The sequence below is a fragment of the Pelobates fuscus genome, chromosome 1 (genome assembly GCF_036172605.1).
Source record: "Pelobates fuscus isolate aPelFus1 chromosome 1, aPelFus1.pri, whole genome shotgun sequence".
Classification (NCBI taxonomy): domain Eukaryota; kingdom Metazoa; phylum Chordata; class Amphibia; order Anura; family Pelobatidae; genus Pelobates; species Pelobates fuscus.
In genome coordinates, this window is record NC_086317.1 from 469418846 (window position 1) to 469437250 (window position 18405).

An 18405-nucleotide genomic window follows, 5' to 3' on the forward strand; every position below is an offset into this window, starting at 1 on the left:
CTTGACCTCGGCTTGTTCTAGACTCTGTCTTTCTCTCGTCCTAGTCCGGCCATTCTAAGGTCCGGTAAGACGAACCCTGTTTCTTGTCTCTTGACTATTGAACTATTCCTGCGTGTTGGGGTATATTACCGTGACACCCAGGCACTGGGTATGGCAAACATACATTATTATTATTATGTTATTATTTATATAGCGCCAACAAATTCCACAGCGCTTTACAGTGGGTGGACGAACAGACATGTAGTTGTAACCAGACAAGTTGGACACACAGTAACAGAGGGATTGAGGGTCCTGCTAAATGAGCTTACATGCTAGAGGGAGTGGGGTATAGTGACACAGTAACAGGGGATTGAGGGCCCTGCTCAGTGAGTTTACATGTTAGAGGGAGTGGGGTATAGTGACACAGTAACAGAGGGATTGAGGGCCCTGCTCAGTGAGCTTCCATGCTAGAGGGAGTGGGGTATAGTGACACAGTAACAGAGGGATTGAGGGTCCTGCTAAATGAGCTTACATGCTAGAGGGAGTGGGGTATAGTGACACAGTAACAGAGGGATTGAGGGTCCTGCTATATGAGCTTACATGCTAGAGGGAGTGGGGTATAGTGACACAGTAACAGAGGGATTGAGGGCCCTGCTCAGTGAGTTTACATGTTAGAGGGAGTGGGGTATAGTGACACAGTAACAAAGGGATTGAGGGCCCTGCTCAGTGAGTTTACATGTTAGAGGGAGTGGGGTATAGTGACACAGTAACAGAGGGATTGAGGGCCCTGCTCAATGAGCTTACATGCTAGTCTGCTAGAGGGAGTGGGGTAAAGTGACACAAAAGGTAAGGATAGTATTAGACTAGTGACAGTTGCAAGAGAGGAAACAGTCTGGAGCTATTAACAGTTTAATTGATACGCTTTTATGAAGAAGTGGGTTTTTAATGATTTTTTGAAGGAGTGGAGACTAGGTGAGCATCTAACGGAGGAGGGATAGCATGGATAAAAATGGCCAAATAGCCTGTTTGTTGGGATTTTTAAGGAATCTGATGATTGCAACTTCCTAAAATGCCACCAAAATACAGAAATAATGCCTGTATGTGAGCATAGTTACCACCTACAAGAAGTACAGTTGCTTGGCTAAAACCAATCATCTGTAGCATACATGGCATTAAATACAGTTAATCCTTCCAGTATGGGTTCTTGGATAGGAAATTACATGTTTGTTTGTTTTTTGTTTTGTGGTTTGTTCTTTTGTTACTTTGAGCATGAACCTTTTTCCAATGAGATGATTCTGTAGACTCAAATGTGAGTTGTTTTTCTTTGTCTTGCATCATGATTTTGCTCATAAATATTCACCTCTGGCTGTACTAACACTCCAAATGTCCATTAATTTCTAACTTGAAAACGGGACACATTTCCAATAGAAATAAATAAATGAATGACGGAACAAATGCCGGTAGGTTGGTTTTTCATGAACAAGCTTATCATGCAAATTAAAGTCACATTAGATCCAATCTCAAGCAGACATGTCAACTCAAAAACAAACATTTTCAAAAGTGGCAAAATAACATCACATTTTTTTAGGCAACCTAAAGGGAAATGTATCACTTTGAGAGCTTTAGCTTTGAATGAGACAGTTGCCTCACTCTACAGTCTGAAAAAAGCAGTTAAATATGATTTTATTTTGTACATTTGTCTGCTTCTTCCTTCTTATGCTTTCCACACCCACTTCAGGGGGGACACAATTTTAACCAATCAATGTCATATCCCTAGGAATGCTTGAAAAGTGCACATGGCATGCCTGACAGATTTTCACAGTTGAAAGAGCTCTTCATCTTGCCACATCCTGACAGGGGGAGAAAAGAGGGAGTCTGATTTGTGCAGATCATGCAGAGCAGGCTTCAATGTCGGTTTTCTCTCCTTTGCTGCTGCACAATAATGCCCTGTTTCTATCATTAGTGACTGGTTTGAAACTGAGATGGGTATGTGGGGGGAGGGGGAGGCGGAAGAAACTGCCCTGACTGAGAGGTGTACCCAATAATACAATCTGATCAAGTTTATCGTAAGATTATAAATACTTCTTGCATACTTTTCAAGTGTTTCCTGTTTTATTTCAGTTTATATATTTGTTTAAAAGTGTTTGCTTGCTGGTTTAAAAAAAACTAATTGCCAAGTGATGCATGTCCCTTTACAACTCGCGTTTCGGGAGAAGTGACAGTTCCGTGTTCCTTCACCCCAGCAAACATTATATCAGCTTTTACTGGGATGCACAAAACAGCAGAGGTAAATGAAATATTTCCTTAACTCTGCAGCAATTACACCATTCTATCATCTTCTTGATGATATTGCGGAATACCCAAATCTAATTAATAATAATTATTGTTTTCATAGAATAGAACCTATCAACACCGTCACATTGTGACACAACCTGCGGTGTGTATATTTTCTTTTATTAAAAATCCTCTCTTGGAATTGTGTCACCCGTTTGTCCGATCCCTGCATTTTAAATCATGAAGTGTACATGGTATGTGTATGTGTGCGTACAGGCTGCAGCCACAGGGAAGTGTCAGAGCGACTAATCTCACTGCCAATCTTAAGGTTGTTTATTTTTAAACAGCTGGGATGATATTAACCTTTAGTCAATATTTGTATTCTGGGAGGGTGTTCGCAGAGAATGCAGCAACGCTTGTTAATATGTAATACTGTGTATATTATAACCCTGCTCCATCCAGACACAGAATCTCAGGCCATCCCATTACTATTTCACTCAGTAATATGCTCTAAGAATAGGGTGGGCACCTGGTAGATAAACAGCTGCTGTTTAACTTTTATTACCACAATGCTTTGCCAGCCTTAAGCCCGTAAAAGGAAAACTCCAGTGCCAGGAAAACAATCCGTTTTCCTGGCACTGCAGGTTCCCTCTCCCTCCCACCCCCCAATCCCCAGTTGCTGAAGGGGTGAAAACCTGAGGCAGCGACGATGTCCCTCGTTGCTGCCTCCTCCTCCGCGCCGCTCCTCCTACTGACTCCGTCGGCCGGTGGGCGAGACTGATCCCGCCCACCGGCCGAGGAGACCTAATGCGCATGCGCGGCAGTGCCACTCATGCGCATTAGGTCTCCCCATAGGAAAGCATTGAAAAAGATTTTCAATGCTTTCCTATGAGGAAATGAGCGACGATGGAGGTCCTCACACAGCGTGAGGACGTCCAGCGACGCTCTAGCACAGATAATCTGTGCTATGAGTCAGTTAGTAAGCTCTAGTGGCTGTCTAGTAGACAGCCACTAGAGGTGGAGTTAACCCTGCAAGGTAATTATTGCAGTTTATAAAAAACTGCAATAATTACACTTGCAGGGTTAAGAGTAGTGGGAGTTGGCACCCAGACCACTCCAATGGGCAGAAGTGGTCTGGGTGCCTGGAGTGTCCCTTTAAGGACATGTGACATGTCATGATTCCCTTTTATTCCAGATGTTTGGTCCTTAAGGGGTTAAAGGGACACTGTAGTCACCAGAAAAACTACAGCTTAATGTAGTTGTTATGGTGTCTATAGTCTGTCCCTGCAGGCTTTTTAATGTGAACACTGCCTTTTCTATGCTTACATTAGTGTCTAGTAACACCTCTAGTGGCAGTCACTCAGACGGTCACAAGAGGCGATTCCTGGGTCAGTGCTGAACAGTGTGCAGCATTGACGTCCAGCATCTGAATGCTCTGCATGGAGGTGCTGAACGATCACCATGATTCAAAGCATCTCTATGAGGAGATGCTGATTGGTGCAGCATGGTGCTTTGTCGCACAATAGCCTCCTAATGCTTTCCTATAGGAAAGCATTGGATTGGCTGAGATCGTCAAATTTGATGATCTCAGCCACTGAGGAAGAGAGGGGCAGGGCCAATGGTGAATTTGAACTTTTTTTTTTTTTTTTTATAATTCTCTATTTTTGCGGTGACAGAGGATATGACATATTTTCTCAATGTAGGCTTGTGCAAAAGCCAGTGCACGGTTCAAAATTGAGCAGTTTGTACGGAGAATGGTAGTATACCTAATATGTCTTATTTGCACTTGTGGTGTAGTCGCCATCTGTCAGAGTTTTTCGTAGAACATGAAGAGAAATTGCTTACATAACAGGAAGTAACAATGGGTTTAACTGAGGTAGTATTTCAGTAGCTTAGTGTGGTGGATAGTAGGCCGGGGTACCGGTTGTCTCGGCCTAGAAGAAAGAGAGGTGGGGGTTGGGGGTAAGGAGAAAGGGGGGGGAGGGGGTACATAGGTGGGTTTAAGGATGGCGTCTTGTTTGGTGTATTATGTGTTGGTTCGTTGGTCGATCCGGCTGTCATTATTGTTTGTCAATGTAGTTTTCCCATGGTTCCCACGTCCTGGAGAATGACTTTATGGAGCCTCAAACTTGGGCTGTCATTTTGTCCATAAGGTGACATTCCTTAATTTTGTTGAGTACTGTGGTCATGGGGGGTGTGGTGGGTCGTAACCAGGTTTGGGCAAAGGCCCGTCTGGCTGCTAGGGACATTTTATTGAACAGCTGTTGTTCTGGCCTGGACCAGTTATCATATGGTTTAGCCAGGAGGAACGCCCATGGGTTTAGTTCGACAGGTCTGGATAGAATCTGGGATGTCAGTGTTTGGATGCCTTCCCAAAATGTTCTAACCTGGGGACAGGTCCACCACATGTGGGTGTATGTCCCTTTTGCTCCGCAGTACCGCCAGCAGAGGTCTGTGGGTGTCTTTTTCATATGGTACAATTGGACTGGCGTGGTGTACCACCGGAACATTGTTTTATATGATTGTTCTTGCATTGTGACGCATATAGAGGTTTTTGAGTTGGCCTCCCATATGTCTTGCCAGTCGATACCCTCTAGTGATTCGCCCAAGTCGGTTTCCCATTTATTAGTGTAATGTAGAGTGCCCCATTCCTTGGTGGTGGAACAGAGGTGGGAGTAGAGTCGGGTGATCATGCCCCGTTGGTATGTCTCTGTGTGGCAGATTTGTTCAAAAAAAGGTCGGTTTGGTTTTGGCAGCGTTTTTTACTGTCGTTCGGGTAGCGTAGTTTCGGAGTTGAAGGTATCTGAAAAAGTCAGATGGGGTTAGGGTTGCTCTGGTTTGCAATTCCAGGAATGAGACCACAGAGTCCCCCACATATAGTTGGTGGACTCTCTGGAGGCCTGCGCGCTCGAGGCCCTTGAAGTCCCACGGTCTCATGCCCGGCAAGAAGGCCCTGTTGCGGTATATTGGGGTGAGGGGGGTGTAGCGTTACTCACCTTTTCCAGGGGACGGCCACGGTCCTCTCTTCGAGCTGTGCGCGGTCCTGCTGCTGCACGAGCCGTGCGCGGCTCATCCGACTGCTTAAACAGGAAGGCGGGCAGTGACCGCGAGAAGCGGTCACGTGTCCCGCCTGAATCTAAGAGTGCGTCACGAGTCTCGGGCGCGCTCTTAAAGAGACAGTGGGAGCCTAAATTGCCAAAAGGCTCCCATTGGCCCCTCTCATGCCACACACCCCATACACTTACCTTTTGGGGGTGTGGATATGACAGGAGCCAATCACATTAGTTTAGATGCTACATATACTTACCCTTTTCCCTTAGTTCCTTGCCCTATCGTGGTTTCTGCTACAGTTCCCTTTAGCGCTTGTGGTGTTCAGTTGTGTTCCTCCGTATTTGACCTTGGCTTTGTATTCTGACTTCGTTTTCGCTTTATCCTTATCAGTTCCGTTTGCCGGCTTGCTGTTTCCTGTGTACCAGACCCCGGCTAGTCCTAGTTTACGCTGTCTCTTTGTGCCCTTGACCTTGGATCGTTCCTGACTCTGTACTTCTCCTATATACATCGAGTCCGGCCACTCTAAGGACCGGTAGACGTATCTTCCCTCTGTGTTGTCTTCTGTTTAGCTGGATCCTGCGTGTTGGGGTATAATCTTGTTACATTACGATAGGGCCATGGACCCCGCAGATTTAGCTCAGCAGATGGCGTCTCATGAGGCTAGATTTGTAGAGCAGGATCACCGAATGGATCAGATAGCCCAGGCTCTCCAGACGCTCTTAGCTAGAACCATTCCAGCAACCACACCTAACCCTCCTACACCCCTTCTTCCTGAAGTATCTACTTTGCCTAATACTTCGGCCCATTTAACACCTCCTCCTAGGTATGGAGGGGACTCTAAGACATGCAGAGGGTTCATTAACCAAATAAATTTCCACTTTGAGATGTATCCACGTTCATTTCCCAAAGAGAGGTCTAAAGTTGGGTTCTTTATGCACCAACTTACCGATATAGCACTTGAGTGGGCAAATCCTATTTGGGAAGCTAATGGACCTAAGGTGCATGATTTCAACAGTTTTCTTACGGCTTTTCGCAGAACTTTTGACACAATGAAAAGGTCAAAGAATGCCGCAAGAGCATTAATGAGAGTTAAACAGGGTTCTAGGTCTGTGGCTGATTATGCTATTCAGTTTCGTACCCTTGCCTCACAAGTAGATTGGACCAACAATGGGTTAACTACTGCCTTCATGGAAGGTTTATCAGACTCTATATTGGATGAGGTAGCAGCTAAGGAGCTTCCTATTGCCTTAGAGGACCTTATTGACTACCTCATTGATATAGATAATAGGATTCGTGACAGGCTCTATACCAAGAACAGGAATAGACGTTTTGTTACACCTATTCACCCCAGAGTTAACATACCGGAGAGTGTTAAAGTATCTGATGAGGAACCTATGCAAATAGGGGTTGCCAAACTCTCTGATACTGAGAAATTACATAGGAGAAGAGAGGGACTCTGCCTATACTGTGGTAGGAGAGACCATATGGTAAAGGAATGTCCTTTGCTCCCGGAAAACTCTTGCACCTAAGACCTTATAGGGGACTGGCCTTGGGTGGGATTTCTAAGTCTCCTAAATTGCCTCCTAACCGACTGCTTCTCCCTGTTTCTTTACATATGGGAGAGAGTTGTATAGTTGAAAACATATACGCTCTGGTTGATTCCGGGGCAGCTGAAAATTTTATAGACTCTGGTTTTGTAAAGAAAAACAACATTCCCATCATAGAGAAGGAGAAACCCTTGGCCGTTGAGGCCATAGATGGTAGACCATTAATTTCTCCAGTTGTTACTCATGAGACTGCACCGTTACACATGTACACAGGGGTTTTACACTATGAAACCATTCGGTTCCAGGTCATCACCTCTCCCTCTTCACAATTAGTGTTAGGGTATCCATGGTTATGTGCCCACAATCCCATTTTTGACTGGGAGACAGGGCAGATAAAATCATGGAGTGAAGCCTGCCACGAGTCTTGTACTATTGAAGTCACGCCTGTGAATTCTATTAATGTTCCTACCATTCCTCCTTTGTCTACGGCTATACCCTCTCAGTACTTATCTCTAAAGACTGTCTTCGATAAAAGGGAGGCTGACAAATTACCGCCTCACAGACCCTACGATTGTGCTATTGACTTGTTGCCTAGCACTATACATCCAAAGGGCAGGGTGTACCCTTTATCGGTTCAAGAAAACCGTGTCATGGAGGAATACATTAAGGAATCATTAGACAAGGGATTTATTCGGAGATCCTCTTCTCCGGCTGGATCGGGGTTCTTCTTTGTATCGAAAAAAGAAGGTGATTTAAGACCGTGTATCGATTATAGAGGTCTAAATAAAATCACCATCAAAAATGCATACCCTATACCGTTAATCACAGAATTGTTTGACAGGCTCAAACATGCTACGGTATTCACCAAACTGGATCTTAGAGGAGCATACAATTTAATACGTATCAAGAAAGACCACGAATGGAAGACAGCATTCAACACTAGATCAGGCCATTATGAGTATACTGTTATGCCATTTGGACTTTGCAATGCCCCAGCAGTATTTCAAGAATTTATTAATGATGTCTTAAGAGACTTTATTCACACATTTGTTATCGCGTACTTGGATGACATTTTAATATACTCTACAGACTTACACACTCATCACATACATGTTACGACAGTTCTGAAGACCCTTCTTGCTAATGGTCTTTATTGTAAACTAGAAAAATGTCTATTCGACCAATCAGAAGTCCAGTTTTTGGGGTATTTGATTTCCGCTAAGGGTTTTCGTATGGATCCCCAGAAGCTCGCTGCTGTCATAGAATGGCCTCTACCGCTAGGTCTGAAAGCCATTCAGTGTTTTCTTGGTTTCTCCAATTATTATAGACGTTTTATCAAAGGTTTTTCGTCTATTGTAGCACCTATTACCCGTATGACAAAAAAGGATGGCAATACTCGTGTGTGGTCTACCGAGGCACTCCAGGCTTTTGAATTTCTTAAGACTACGTTCCCCTCTGCCCCTATTTTACAGCATCCTGTCCCCTCACTGCCCTATATACTTGAAGTTGATGCTTCCGATATCGGGGTAGGTGCTGTCTTATCTCAAAGAGAGTCGCCTGAAAAGCCATTGCATCCTTGTGGCTTCTTTTCTAAACAAATGTCCAAAGCAGAGAAAAAGTATGATGTGGGTAATCGCAAACTCCTTGCTATCATTTTAGCACTTAAAGAATGGAGACATTTGTTAGAAGGAACTAAGGATCCCATCCTCATATTCATGGATCATAAGAACCTATCCTACCTTAGCGAAGCTAAAAGATTGTCTTCCAGGCAGGCTAGGTGGTCACTGTTTTTGTCGTATTTCAATTATATTATCACCTATAGGCCAGGTGATCGCAAAACTAAAAGCAGACGCTCTGTCCAGACAGTTCGAAACTACTGACAAACAGGAGATTGATGTTACTCCTGTCATTCCCCCAGACAGGATAATAGCAACTACTATATTGTCTATTTCCTCGTCCCTCTTGCAGGCCATACAAGCGAAACAAAGCATGGCACCTAGCGAGAGGCCTAATGATAAATTGTTCGTTGATGTTCCCGAGAGACGGGATATTCTGTCACTATATCATGATACTAAGACTGCTGGACATCCTGGTATTTCCAAAACGGTGTCAGCTGTTTCTCGGTATTTTTGGTGGTATTCCTTACGAAAGGATGTCACTGACTATATAATTGCTTGTACTACTTGTGCCTGTATGAAATCCTCTCGTAGAGTTCCTTGTGGGCTGTTGCATCCGTTATCCGTTCCCGAGAGACCTTGGTCTAACCTATCAATGTATTTTATTGTTGAATTACCCCCTTCGAATGGTAACACAGTCATCCTGATGATAGTAGATCGGTTTTCCAAAATGGCTCACTTTGTGTCTCTTCGCAAGTTGCCCACATCCAAGGAACTGGCTCTTATCTTCGCTAGAGAAGTATTTCGGTTACATGGTATTCCCATATCTATTGTGTCCGATAGGGGTAGCCAATTTATTTCCAGGTTCTGGAAAGCCTTTTGTTCGGAGATGGGTATTTCTCTCTCATTTTCATCCACTTACCATCCCCAGTCTAATGGAGCTGCTGAACGTGCCAACCAGTCTCTGGAGCAGTACCTCAGTTGTTTTGTGTCTCACCATCAACACAATTGGTCTGACCTGCTTCCTTGGGCTGAATTTGCTCGGAATAACGCCACTCATGATTCTTCCGGCAAAAGCCCTTTTTATGTTGTCTATGGCCAGCATCCCGTTGTTCTTCCGGCTGCATTCTCCTCACAGGGCATGCCAGTTCTGGATGAGCATTTGGCTGGTTTGCGTAATACTTGGGAGCAGGTTCAGTGTTCTTTGGTGGACTCTGCTGCTCGCCAGAAGGCTCAGGCTGACAAGCATCGCAGAGCGGCTCCTTCCTATGTTGTGGGGGACAGGGTTTTGCTTTCCACGCGGAATATTCGCCTCCAGGTGCCTTCTATGAAATTGGCTCCCCGCTTCATTGGTCCTTATCGTATTATACATAAGGTTAATCCTGTTTCATATGCCTTGGGTCTGCCTAAGAATCTGCGTATACCTAATGTCTTTCACACCTCATTGTTGAAGCCTTACGTACGCAACCGCTATACCCGGCATGCTCCTCCTCCCACTCCTGTCTCTGTGGAGGGTCATGAGGAGTTCGAAGTGTCTGCTGTTCTTGACTCTCGTTTCCTTAGGGGTCGGCTTCAGTACTTGGTACGTTGGAAGGGTTATGGGCCTGAGGAGCGCAGTTGGATTTCTGCTGATGCTGTTCATGCCCCCCGCCTTGTGCGTTCTTTCCATTCACGTTTTCCTGCCAGACCTGGTCCTGCCCGCCCGGAGGGCGTGTCCTTGGGGGGGGTACTGTAGCGTTACTCACCTTTTCCAGGGGCCGGCCGCGGTCCTCTCTTCGAGCCGCGCGCGGTCCTGCTGCTGCACGAGCCGCGCGCGGCTCATCCGACTGCTTAAACAGGAAGGCGGGCAGTGACTGCGAGAAACGGTCACGTGTCCCGCCTGAATCTAAGAGTGCGCCGCGAGTCTCGGGCGCGCTCTTAAAGAGACAGTGGGAGCCTAAATTGCCAAAAGGCTCCCATTGGCCCCTGTCATGCCACACACCCCACACACTTACCTTTTGGGGGGGTGGATATGACAGGAGCCAATCACATTAGTTTAGATGCTACATATACTTACCCTTTTCCCTTAGTTCCTTGCCCTATCGTGGTTTCTGCTACAGTTCCCTTTAGCGCTTGTGGTGTTCAGTTGTGTTCCTGCGTATTTGACCGTGGCTTTGTATTCTGACTTCGTTTTCGCTTTATCCTTATCAGTTCCGTTTGCCGGTTTCCTGTGTACCAGACCCCGGCTAGTCCTAGTTTACGCTGTCTCTTTGTGCCCTTGACCTCGGATCGTTCCTGACTCTGTACTTCTCCTATATACGTCGAGTCCGGCATCTCTAAGGACCGGTAGACGTATCTTCCCTCTGTGTTGTCTTCTGTTTAGCTGGATCCTGCGTGTTGGGGTATAATCTCGTTACAGGGGGATGATGAAGACATTAGTTCATATTTAAGGGCAGTCGTGTCCCATAGCTGGATGGAGTTAGTGATGGATGGGCATGCTGTTCTTGGTAATGCTCTGTGTTCTTTTGGGGTCCAGATGTAAAATTGTGGGAGGTCTGATTTCATGAGTAATGACTCCAGGTCAACCCATCGTCTAGTTTCTGGGGGGGTATGCCATAGGGTTATTTGCGTTAGTTGGGCCGCTATTTAGTAAAAGTGTAAGTGGGGTAGTCCAAGGCCGCCTCTCGTCTTGGGGCGGTAGAGGATGTTGCGGGACACTCTGTGTCTCTTGTTCTGCCAAATGAGTCTATTGCTCGTTGTAGGGGGGTGAGGTCTCGCTTTGTGATGGGGATGGGCAGGGCCTGGAATAAGAATAATATACGGGGTAAAATATTCATTTTGACCGAGTGTATTCTCCCGATCCAGGAGATGGGTTTGTCCGCCCAGGTTTCCATGTCCGATATGAACGTGTCGATCATGGGTGGGTAATTTAGACTATATAGTGTGGTGGGGTTCGCTGGTAGTTTGATTCCTAAATATGTAAGCGATGTGGGTGAGATGTGTAAGTGATGGCCTGTGGTGATTTGGGCAATGTCCGCCTGTGAGAGATTCATGGGGAGAGCGCTAGATTTCTCCATGTTGACCTTGTAGCCCGATATGGAGCTATAGGTCTGGATGAGTGGGGTCAACGCTTGCATAGATGGAATGGGGTCGGTCAAAGTGAGCAGGACGTCGTCTGCGTATCCAGAGATTAGGAGCTCGTGGTCTTTGATCTTGGCCCTAGAAATCAGGGGGTGTTCCCTGATCGCCTGGAGGAGTGGTTCCAGGGTTAGTACAAAGAGTAGGGAGGATAGTGGGCATCCTTGTCGGGTGCCGTTGCTTATGTTGAATAGTGGGCACGTCGCTCCCGATATTTTTATTTGTGCTGATACGTTAGTGTTAAGTGCCCGGACTGCTGTGACATAGGGTGGGGGAAATTTTAGGCATTCCAGTAGCGCAAACATGTAGGTCGAAGGCTTTTTCAGCGTCTAGGGAGAGGGCTAGGGATGGTGTTTTGGCCGCCGCTAGGGTCCAGATTACGCCTATGTTTCTGCGTGTGTTCTCGAAGAGCTGCCTACCTGGGATGAATCCTACCTGGTCTGCGTGAATTAAGTGGGTTAGGAATGGGTTTAGTCTCCCTGCTAGTATCTTGGCAAAAATCTTGCTGTCGTGGTTGATGAGGGAGATGGGCCAGTATGCTTCCGGTAGGGAGTGGTCTTTGCCCGGCTTTGGGAGTAGTATTATGTTAGCTTGTGTCATGTCCCTGTCGGGGGGAGTCCCTGCCTTCAAATCTTGGAATAGGGTTTCCAGGTGCGGGATTAGTTCGTCTCGAAAGGTTTTGTAGTAGCTCCCTTCGAAGCCGTCTGGGCCTGGAGCCTTGTTGCTTTTAAGGGTTGAGATGGCTGCATTTATTTCGTCTTTAGTTATGGGTGTTGAAAGTTCCGTTATGGCCGCCGTGCGTAATTTAGGTAGCTTTAGGTGGGTGAGGAATTATGAGATGTTACGGTGTGTGTTAGTGTCTGGCATGTTGTCCTGAGGAGAGTGGTTGTACAGTGTTTTGTAGAATGTTGTGAAGATTCGGGCTATATCGGCCGGGGAGGTTTTTAGTGTCCCATCTGGGGCTTTAATTGCTGTGATGTGTGGGTGTTGGGTATCGCACTGCATTGGCTCTGAGGAGGTCGGTGACAGGTTTCCATTCTCTTCTGCGCTGGAGGGTTGCAGGTGCGAGATCCTGATAAAGGGTAAGATCTTTTCCATTATGTTTTATTGGGCCATCCCGGGCCTTTTTTAGTACTGCCTCTTTGGTTTGGAAATGCAGGAAGCGTACTATAAGGTCCCTGGGCATTGCGTTGTCGTGGCGCCGGGTGCGGAGGGCTCTGTGTGCCCTGTCAATGTTCCAGTGATCTTCCGGGAGCTCGGGCAGGAGAGGCCTTAGGATAGTGAGGACTGTGTCTGTGAGTGGGCCTTCGTTGTGTTGTTCCGGCAGGCCTCGTATGCGTAGATTGTTTCTGCGCGACCTGTTTTCTAGGTCCTCTAGCGCCGCTTCTGAGGCTTCCAGGCAAGTGGTGAGCTGGGTGACATGGGCGGCCATTGTGTTATGGGCCACTGTGGTAGTCTCCACCCGCTGTTCCAGGTCGGAGGTCCTCGCTCCCAGTGAGTGGATCTCTGCCATCACTGCCCTGGAGTTGCGCTCTATTTTTCAGGCCAGGAAATGTTTTACTGCCGCCAGTTCTGAGAGTATGTGGGCAGTCTCTGGTGCGGAGGTGCCTTGTGGCTGGGCCACCTCTGCGTCTGCTGGGGAGGCTGGGGACCGCGGGCTGGTGCCGCCGCCATCTTGTGTGTCTTGGCGGTGCGTGCAGGAGGTCGTGAGGAGATCCAGCACTGTGGCGCCTATATCTGGGTTCTTTTTGGTCCGTTTTCGTGGCGTGCGTTTATCCATGGTGTCCGTGAGTGGGTTTAGTGGGTGTAAATTCGTGGGTTTCTTGCCTTTGTTAGCGTTTGGTAAGGGGGTCGGTGAGGAGCTCTAGGCTAGCACGTCCAGCTCGGTTCCCGGCCACGCCGCTGAACACTTTTTTAAAGTAACGAGAGGGGTCCAGTAACCGAAACTGTTATTTCAACACTATAGTGTCAGGAATACTTGTTTCTTTAAGGTTACCTTTTAGTCACTTTATTCCTACGGTCTGTGCGTGTGTGTAAAAGCAAATAATGGTAAGATAATTATAAAAATAGGAAATGAGTATCAAATACCTGTAATCATTACTAATATGAAACTTAAATTGAAAGGGATTTCTGTGACAAACACCACAGAACTCCACCCGTTGAAAAGATTATGATATATTTGAAAATTCTAGTTTGATATGTTATCAAAATGACTTATGGTCCAAGTTTCCAACAACTGCTTGCAAAGTGTAAAATTAAATTATAGTTCTTTAGAATTACATTCTATGCTGCCATGTTCATTATCATGTATTATTAATATATATTTCCATAGTATTTATAATAGTTAAGGCAAGAGACATATTCTGTCCATATTATTAATAGACTTGACAGGTGTATAGTCGCCATTTTGGGCAGTCGGAATCCAGGACAAACCACCCCCATAACCTAACCCAATAACACACGGACACTAAGTATTATGGGGAAATTTGTCCACAGCTTTATTAACCAATAATTATAATAATAATAATAATAATAATAATAACAATAATAAATTAACATATTTAACATGGGTCATTGCCCCCCATACTCCGCCCCCTCGCATCCTGTTCCTTCGGCTACCATACAAAAGGCAATGACCCCCATATAATAACACCTATACATATTTATAACATATTTATAACATACACCAACATTCCAAAGTGCCAACCAACCATTAACCACGGCAGGGGTATACCCGGATACCCCTGCCCCACCAGGTTCTGAGTCACCTCCAGGACTCGAAACCTCTCAACCACCGATGACCACAATCTGTTTATTCCACCTCACGTTCATCCAGGGGAGCCTATTTCCTCTCCTTCGGCTCCCCGTCCCGCCGCTGTGAAAGAAACGGGTTAAATAAACACATAACAAACAAAGGGAGGGTGGGTGGGACAAACTCAACCAGGTAGAAAGTTAGAATGACTCACCTAAAATGGCTGCTCATTTAAATAGCCAATCCTACTTACCCATAATCCAACCCTTGCTTACTTCCTCCTAAGCCCGCCTCCTAACCCCTGTCAAGGCCTTTTTCCGCTTAGCTGCGCTCTAGCTACATGGGGCTACATGACAGGTGTATAGTCGCCATTTTGGGCAGTCGGAATCCAGGACAAACCACCCCCATAACCTAACCCAATAACACACGGACACTAAGTATTATGGGGAAATTTGTCCACAGCTTTATTAACCAATAATTATAATAATAATAATAATAATAATAATAACAATAATAAATTAACATATTTAACATGGGTCATTGCCCCCCATACTCCGCCCCCTCGCATCCTGTTCCTTCGGCTACCATACAAAAGGCAATGACCCCCATATAATAACACCTATACATATTTATAACATATTTATAACATACACCAACATTCCAAAGTGCCAACCAACCATTAACCACGGCAGGGGTATACCTGGATACCCCTGCCCCACCAGGTTCTGAGTCACCTCCAGGACTCGAAACCTCTCAACCACCGATGACCACAATCTGTTTATTCCACCTCACGTTCATCCAGGGGAGCCTATTTCCTCTCCTTCGGCTCCCCGTCCCGCCACAAGCTCAGACCTTGACCCCTTAAGCTGTCTGAGCTCCGCCACCCCGAAGAAACAGAGCCATCCGGATACCATCCTGCCAACCCAAGTTGAGCAGGTCCAAACCCACCTCCGAGAGGTGAACACCATCCGAGCGGTAGTATCCCGGCAACCCTTCCTCCAACTCAAGGTGCCTTACCACCACACCCCCTACCTTCCGCACAAAGCTTGCCATCAAGCTATTCACCTTCTTCCTGCACCTATCCATAGCTAACGGATCCCGAGCGTGCCGCCACCGGCGCCTCGGGACAATCTCCGACCAAACCAACATGACCCCCGGAAGCAGGCCCCTCAGCTTATTGATGTCCTGCTTCATCCACTTCACCAGCCATCGTTGCGGCGTAAGGCCCAGGTCATTACCCCCAATATGCAGGACCAGTAAGTCTGGTGTGTATCCCGCCGCCAGCATCCCAAACAGTTTACCACAAACATCCCCCCAGCAGAAACCCCGATACCCAAACCAGCGAACTGCCAACTGGCCTCTCGGAAAACCCAGCTGCTGGCCTTGCGCTCGAGCTGCGGCCCTCCTCTCGGCCCAGAAGACAAAGGAATGGCCCACGATCCATGCCTCACGCCCTGGGGGGAAAAAACAAATGATGAGGGAAGTCCGACAGAGACCCCCACCCCAGCCCAAATAACACAGTGAACCATTGCAGTACAGCCAGTTACAAGTCTCTCATCCCCAAAATATATATATACCTTTTTTTTTTTTTTTGCATAAAACGGTCCCCAAACTCATTACTCCAACAGACCCAATCGGACATAGGAACGGAATCTTACCGATTCCCACCTCCCGATCCGCTTCACCACCTCGTCCCCCAATCCCAACCGAGCCGCCTCCGTGGCAGCCCCAATACGGAACGAGTGCGTTCCAAATCGTTCAGCACGAAGCCCTAACTTGCCCAAGCCCAACCGAAAAACTTTCGTGAACTGAAACCGAGAGAGGGAGGATCCGTCGGCATGTACCAACAAGGAACCCCCCATCGCTGGCCTCCGTGCCAGGTACTCTGCCGTAGCAGCCAACGGGCACAAAGCCGAGCCCGGCAAGGCCCCCAGTGCCACGTCCCGGCCCACGCCGCGGACATCCGTTTTGGATCTGCCGAGGTGCACCACCACCTTCCCAGCCAAGACACGAACCCCCGAAAATTGCAGGCCCCCCTGCACCCTCTTATTAGCGCTCACCAGTTCCCCAATTCGGAATGCCCCAAAAAACGCCAAAATAAACGCCACCTTGAACAGCGAAGCCTCGAACCCATCGAAACAGATTTCGGGCAACAAACCCACCAAATCCCCCAGTAGTCGAACCGACACCGGGCGCCTGGTATCCGGCGACCTGCGTCCCTTGCGATAGCCCTTCAGGGCCTGCCTGATAATGAAGGTCTTAGTAAAGTCCTCCTTCCCATGCCATCTGAACCAAAACGCCATCGCCGCCATGGACCTGTCCACCATGGCAGGCGACGCCCCTTTCGCCAGCAACTGACAAGTGTACCACAGGAAAGCATCCCGCAGGGCCTCCCCGCTGTCCATGGCCAGCCCGTCCAGCGACCGCTCCCACAAGCCCCAAACCTTACTGTACGAGGCCCAAGTGGCCGGCGCCAGGGAAGCCTTCACAAGTCCTCCAAGCAGGATGTTCCCAGCTGCCAAATCTCGTCCGGGCAAGCCTGCCCGTCCTTCGAAGCCCCCGGCGCCACCAGCCAGAATCGGGACCACTGAAAACGAGACAGAGCATCAGCCACCTCATTCAAATAACCGGGAACATGCCGCGCGCGAAAAACAACATTCCGAGACATACACAGCAATACCAGTCGCCTAAGCAGCCTAACCACCGGCCTTGAGGCCGCAGACTGACGATTCACCGCGTGAACCACCGCCATGTTATCCGAGAAAAAGACCACTTTTCGATCACGCAGCCTGTCGCCCCATAGTGCCATCGCAACCACTAACGGGAATAACTCAAGGAAAGCCAAGTTGCGCATAAGAGGGCTCGAACCCCAAGAGTCCGGCCACCTCTCCGCACACCAGCAGCCACCAAAGTATGCCCCAAAACCCACGCTGCCCGATGCATCCGTGAAAAGCTCAAGCTCGGCCGATGACTGGCCCTCCTGCCTGAACAACACTGTCCCATTAAAATCCCGCAAGAAGGCATCCCAAATGCCCAAATCCGCCTTCATGGCCGCCGACACCCGGATGAAATGGTGCGGAGACCGAACCCCCGCAGTAGCAGCCGACAGGCTGCGACTGAAGACCCTTCCCATCGGGATTACCCGACACGCAAAATTGAGCAGCCCAATCAAAGACTGGAGCTGCCGCAGAGTAACCTTGCGCGCCCCCGCCACAGCAGCCACCGCCCCTCGAAGCCTGTCCAGCTTATCTCGTGGCAGCCGACATTCACCCAACCCAGAGTCAATCTCCAGACCCAGGAAACTCAGACACGTGGTCGGGCCTTCAGCTTTATCCGTCGCCAGCGGAACCCCGAAGTGGCCCGCCACCCACTCAACCGTCCGCAGCAGGCGCAGGCAATCCAAGGAATCAGCCGGCCCCACGCACAGAAAATCATCCAGATAATGTACGATAAAACGATTCCCTGCTTCCACCCGTACCACCCATTCGAGAAAAGTGCTAAATTTCTCAAAATAGGAGCACGAAATGGAACAACCCATGGGCAGGCACAAGTCCACGAAGTAGTCCCCTTCGAAGAAACACCCCAGCAGGTGATGACAGTCCCGGTGGACCGGCAGCAGCCGAAACGCGGCCTCAATATCCACCTTCGCCATCAGAGCCCCACGCCCGGCCCGCCGGACCAAATCGACCGCCCGGTCGAAAGACGCATAAGACACCGAGCACAAGTCCTTATGAATACCGTCATTCACCGACTCCCCTTTCGGGTACGAGAGATGGTGAATGAGCCTAAATTTACCCGGCTCCTTCTTGGGAACCACCCCGAGTGGGGAAATCCGCAGGCCTTCCAGCGGAGGCACTGCGAACGGGCCCGCCATGCGGCCTAGCCCGACTTCCTTGCCCAGCTTCTGCCTAACCACGTCCAGGAAGTCAGCCACAGACTTCAGGTTGCGCAGCCTCCCCGATCCCCCCTCCCGCTCCTGAAACGGAATGAAAAACCCCTTCGCAAAACCCGCCAGGAGCACAGCGGCATCCGCCCTGTTATCGTAGCGGCTTAGCCATGGCTCCATCGC

General features: G+C 48.1%; 1 protein-coding gene across 1 annotated transcript in view; it reads right to left on the reverse strand.

Annotated features, from left to right (window-relative positions):
• CREBZF (CREB/ATF bZIP transcription factor) overlaps positions 1-18005 on the reverse strand; it is a 217798-nt gene extending 199793 nt beyond the window's left edge. Inside the window, exon 1 of the mRNA XM_063431474.1 lies at positions 18000-18005. The gene's annotated coding sequence lies outside the window, so the exon portion shown is untranslated. The remainder of the gene's footprint in view (positions 1-17999) is intronic.
• Between the last annotated feature and the right edge of the window lie 400 nt (positions 18006-18405).